Source organism: Mus caroli, chromosome 16 (assembly GCF_900094665.2).
Source record: "Mus caroli chromosome 16, CAROLI_EIJ_v1.1, whole genome shotgun sequence".
Taxonomy (NCBI): Eukaryota; Metazoa; Chordata; class Mammalia; order Rodentia; family Muridae; genus Mus; species Mus caroli.
This window is the reverse complement of record NC_034585.1, coordinates 36,373,507-36,379,312: the sequence shown is the minus strand read 5'-3', so window position 1 is coordinate 36,379,312 and position 5,806 is coordinate 36,373,507. Positions and strand designations below refer to the sequence as shown.

General features: G+C 39.8%; 1 non-coding gene across 1 annotated transcript; it reads left to right on the top strand.

Moving 5' to 3' along the window:
- Nucleotides 1–3,875: 3,875 nt before the first annotated feature.
- On the top strand, nucleotides 3,876–4,039 carry LOC115029639. The gene has a single exon (XR_003835204.1). It is a non-coding gene; the product is annotated as a U1 spliceosomal RNA (small nuclear RNA).
- Nucleotides 4,040–5,806: the final 1,767 nt, after the last annotated feature.

Genomic DNA, 5,806 nt, shown 5'->3' with positions numbered 1-5,806 from the left:
ATTATTAAAATAAATTATTTTTCCACCATATCTTCCTTAGTCCTGCCTCTCTAAACAAGCCTTGAAAATATGCCTGACACTGAAAACAAGTTAAAGTTGTGGCCTGCCTACCTGGCATTTCTTTCTTATTTCTGCAATATTGTCCTTAATAAGCTTTGCCATGGTCAATCAAATCATAGGCTCTCACACATGGGCCCTCATCCACATCACTCCTACAAAGGGTGCCTTCTGCATTAGTGCACACGACTCCAGGCAGTATTAGGTACCCACAGATGAAGATGTCTCTTCAAGAATATGCATATTTTATGTTTCTATGTGCCTACATTGTATAACTGAATTAGAGCCTTACATAGATAGTTGTGATCCTTGATGGATCTTTCTCAAGGGACTGAATTCAGTATGTATATGTGTACGCAAATTCCTTAAATGATTGATTGAGCCAATTAATTGTCAGTTTATCTTGAGGGATTAAAAAGAAAAAAATAAGCAATATATGTTTACCAGGCATGATGGTTTGAATAGGAAATGTCCCCCATTTTGGCTCAGGCATCTAAAGACATGGTCTTTAGATGCATAATGTTTATAAGGTAGAGTTTGGTAGAGGAAGTATGTCACTAAGGTTGGGCTTTGAGAGTCTGTAGCTTCCCTCCACTTTCTATTCATTATCTGTTTCCTGTTTGCAGAAAATATGTGATCTCTTGGCTTCCTGCTCCAAGACTGGTAACCTAGTGACCAAATCACATTCCATTCCTCCACTTTTTAAAGATTCCATTATCTCAGTACTAATGTACTAAGTGCTGAGCTACCAGTCTGCAACCCCGTCAGGGACACATATAATTTCCAAACCTTAGCACTTCTCAAATGCTTCCTCGTCATAACCCCCTAGTCCAAATTACCTCAGGAATTCTGTAATGATTTAAACTTAGATTAATTATTAATTAATTTAAAGATGATTCTTCAGCAAGTTTAATTAAGAATAAAAGTAAAAGTTAAGGACTGATGGTTTGTGAAAAGAAGATGTTCTTATCATACACAAAGGGGGCCAAGGAGGATGAGAAAAGTCACAAATACACTGAATATACAGCTGTCAAGTTTTCAGAAGGCCACAGCTTTCCTCACACAGAACCAACAGCCAAAGAGAGATATAAACAAGAGCTTTTGCAACCTTGGGGTTTTCTGCATAGTTACCTGTACTTAGGCTTAATGTTGTCTATAAAAGTAATTAAATAAGAGATCAAACAACTCACTATTATGGAGCCCCCAATGAGTTCAGAAACATTGAGAGCCTCAGAGTTCATGTGGACCAAGAAGTTTCCATTTCAGATGTCAGAACTCATTGGGACTAATGTGACCAGTGTGAAATCATTTATATCCTGTCTTAAATGGTGTCCCTTCAAAACTTATGTCCATCCAGAACCTCAGAATGAGAGTTTATTTGGTAGTGGGGGCTTGAAGATGTTGTTAAAATTTAAAAGAAGTCACAGTGAGTGATAAGTATGGGCCTTAAATGCAGTAACTTACAAGATCACCTTGTAAGCACAAAGACACCCAAAGGGAAAACACCCTGTGACAACAGAAGCAAGGCCTTCAATGAGAATGTGAAGCCTAGATGTATCAAACACTGGGAAGAAGAAACAACAAACTTTTGAAGGACTTATCAAATGGAGCATGGCCTTAATGGAATCTTATTTTTTAATAGCCAACCCCTGGGCTGTGTGAGGAGAAACGTGTGTTGTTTTTAGCTATGCTGTTTGCAGTATTTTGTTACAGTAGGTTTATAAACCAAAGAAGCATTGTGTTCAGTGGCTTAGACAATTATTTTATTTGGAAAGGCTGCTGAACACAGGATAAGAGACTTAGTTCCTGGGGCTAATTCCAATGGCACATCGCTGAAGCAAAAGACCCAAAGGAGCTGCTTTTCTGACTCTCACAGTTGGCCACCAAGAAGAGGTCACCACATCTGTCAGCTCCACAATCTTATTACAGTGCTTCTCTGCCTGCTTAATTCAGTTCTTAAATCCAGACCACCACGCCTGTCAGTTCTAGAATCTTGCTATTATGATGCTTCTCTACCTGCTGAATTCCACTCTTAAATACAAGCCAGCCTGTCTTCCAGTTCTAGAATCTTGCTTTTTATGATGCTTCTCTACCTGCTGCATTCCACTCTTAAATACAAGCCAGCCTGTCTTCCAGTTCTAGAATCTTGCTTTTTATGATGCTTCTCTGTCTGCTTAATTCAGCTCTTAAGTCCAGCAGGAGGGGGCAAGCAGCACAGTGATAGAACATTAGCTCATTATAGGATAAGACATCAGCACTCCCCCCCCAAAAAAAGAAACACCACTTAATTCTTTCATAAGTTTATCTGATTAATGGAACAGGATCCTAAATTCTGGCAGTAAAGGAGATTAGAAACATAAGCCTGTGCATCTAGGAAGTCATGTCAGAGTCCATCTCAATCACAGTAAACACCACATGTCTACTTCTAATACTCTACTCAGACACAAACACAGTGAGTCATTAGGCAGTAAAGATAACATGTAGTAGGAACCTTCGATTCATCCCATTTTATTTTATCTATATTGTGAATAACTATGCCTCCATCTGTCTCTCCATCTCTCTGTCTGTCTCTGTCTCTGTTATTCTCCGTGTGTGTGTCTCTGTCTCTGTTATTCTCTCTCTCTCTCTCTCTCTCTCTGACACACATTGTGTTGTCCTTTAAACCTAAAAAAATCTGAAGTTTTAATAAGCTTGCCAATCCTGTTCATTTCTCGGGGTAATTATATTTAACAACCATTGAGTATTTATTGGATACCTAACCTGTCGTGAATTTGCCAGGAATAAGCAGTAAACAAAAAAGGTTTAAATCCTACTCATGGAAAGTCTAATGTAATTGTTTGAAACTTTGGAATACAAACAAGTTACCTGATAAGCTAGAATCTAGGTAGATTTCCAAAGTCTGGAAAGAGACATGTTAGCCTGAAGCTTGAATGTGGCAAATGATGATCTGAATCTTAAGTCCTCTAAGTACAAGCAGGGAAAATGAATCAGTGGGGGAAGTAAGTATGCCAGTAAGAGTTAAGTCAACTATCTGTAGCTTAACCCTGTAGGACAGCCTCCTGGTGAACCCTAATCCACTCAGATTCTTGGGAACCCTGGAGGATCTAAACTGTGAGCCTGGTACACTTCCTCACCTCCTTAGCCTGGTACAAATGCAAGAGAAAAGAATCCACTTCTACATCCAGCTCTTCTCAACACCTCTCACGCCAAACTGCAATTCTCTGTAATCTCGTCTTTGTTTTGCTATCTGTGAGCCCAATAAGAACTGTGTTTGTATTGCTCATAGCTAGGCTAAGGTGGACTAAGCAAAATGCTGAGTTCTACTTTGCAAGGAGTACTCAACATAAGGAGTATTCACAGAGTCAAGAAAGTAAAAGGAGGAAAGATCGTATGTCCTGATTATAGCTTTATAGTGAAGAAAACAGCTGCAGGGACTCTGAGTGGTCTGCCCAAGGCTCTTCTTCCTATCTTTGTCTTGAAGATTGAGGGAGTTCATGTGGTACTCTGACCATGAAGATACACAAGGACCACTACTCCAACTGTAGGACACAGTAAAGAGTCTTCGTTTCACCCACTAAACATCAGAGGCAAGGGAACGACAGGCTGAGTATTCTTCAGCCCAGCAGCTACTTCCAGTTTCTGTCTTAAGGTATCTGAAGCATAGTGTTAAATAAGCAAAAAGATGCCTAGTCACACATAAACATGATTTCTTTGGCCTCTTTTGCTTACAATACCTAAACCTACAAATCCTGATTGGGGGGCGGGGGGGGTAGGTTACTGTTGCTGTGATAAAACACCATAAACAAAAGCAACTTGGGACACTTACCTAGCAGGGGAGATAGCATGATCACGAAGGTGGTTTTCCCAGGGCGAGGCTTATCCATTGCACTCCGGATGTGCCGACCCTTGCGATTCCCCCAAATTCGGGAAACTCAACTGTATAATTTGTGGTAGTGGGGGACTGCGTTCACGCTTTCCCCACAAAAAAATAAAAGAAAAAAAAAGCAACTTGGGGAGCAAAGGGTTTATTTCACTCGCACTTCCATATAACAGGCTCATCAACAAAAGCAGTGAGGACAGGAATTCACTCAGGGCATGAATTATCTTTGGACATTTTGATGATAACTGAGGTGAGATGAATTGCATTGAGGTCTCAATATACATTTCTGTGATATTAGTGATGCTGAGCATATCTCGGTTGGGCATTTTTATGTTTTCTGTTTGGCAAACATCCATTCATATCTAAAGTCTACTTTTAATTAGGCTATTTGGTTTCCTGATAGTGAGTATTTTTAGTTCCACTTATATCCTACTGTAGATATGAACTAACTCTTTGTCAGATCTAGGGCTTCTGCATGGTTTCCTCTTTTTGTAAACTGTCTTTTGTTGGCAGTGGTAATGATGGTGAGAGGAGGTGCTTGGAAATGGAGTGTCTCTAGCTTTTTGAAAACTTTTTACTGGTTCTTTGTGAGTTTCACCTCATGCACCCCAATCCCACACATCACTTTGTATCCACCCTCTGTCCTTGCAACCTGTCCCCCCAAAAAAGGAAATATAATTAAAAAAAGAAGACGACGCATAAAACCATCTTCTCCTGGAGGCTGTGGTGTGTCACATTGTGTCCAACTGTATACCCTTTTTTCCACCCATCTTGACTTGCAGATGTTAGTTGTAATGAATTATTGGTTTGCTTTGAGACTTCTGAGACCCGAGTATTTCTATTTAGCCCATGCTGACCTCAAAATCATGGCAATCCTTTTGTCTTAGCCTCCAGGGGTCTGGGATTACAGGCATGAACCACCATGACCAGCTCTCCTTGATAAGCCGGGGAGAGAAAAACAAGTTACTATACTGCCTCTCTTGTACATAGAATATCAAAAAAAAAAAAGTTGTTTGATAGACACTGAGTAGAGTTAGGAAAATATAGAGTCTGAGGATAATGGAGGTAGCACACTCAACAGGTTTAGCACTCAAGATGAACAGAAGCAGTATGGCCTGTGGTCCTATGAAGGGCAGAGGATGATCTTTTAAACAGTACTGTGCTGTCCATTGCAAAAGAACCAGAAAAAGAGCTAACAAATTAACTTCAGTGTTCTCAACCAAAGTAATGATACCATTAAGATAATAGGTCAATGACCTTAATTTGATCATCATAAAATTTATGCATGAATCAAAATATTGCATTAGTCCATGAAAACATACAACTATGTACCAATCAAAAGCAATAGCAAAATAAGAATGTCTTAGATTTTTACCACATTAAATCGTCAAGATATATTCACTCCTATTTCTTTTTTCTCCTAGCAAATATGTCATCAAATCTACACAGCATGACTTATTTTCATTTCTCTATCCTCCATTTTTGCTCACCACAATAAACACATAAGGTGTTTCCAAGATCTCCGACATGAAAGACACTGCTGTAACTAACATCTCACATAAGTGATCTAGCACATGTCACCTGGCTTCTTTATACAAGCACATCATCGGTGTTTACAAACAAGAATCTCACATGTGCAAGCTATAAAACTTTACATTGTTTGCTTGGAGAAGCAAGAGATCTGATACAGGTGCATGTTCTGTACGGGCTTTGGAGCTAAGGAGTTGCTGCTCTGTTCAGGTGGCGCACACCTTCTTCTGCTTGTCGACGCCACCCTCCAGCTTCGCTCAGCTGGCGCTTTGCTATGAGACCTCAACAGATGCAGTCCTTTTTGTTTCGTTTTGTTTCCCTATTCAGGATTCTCTGTTA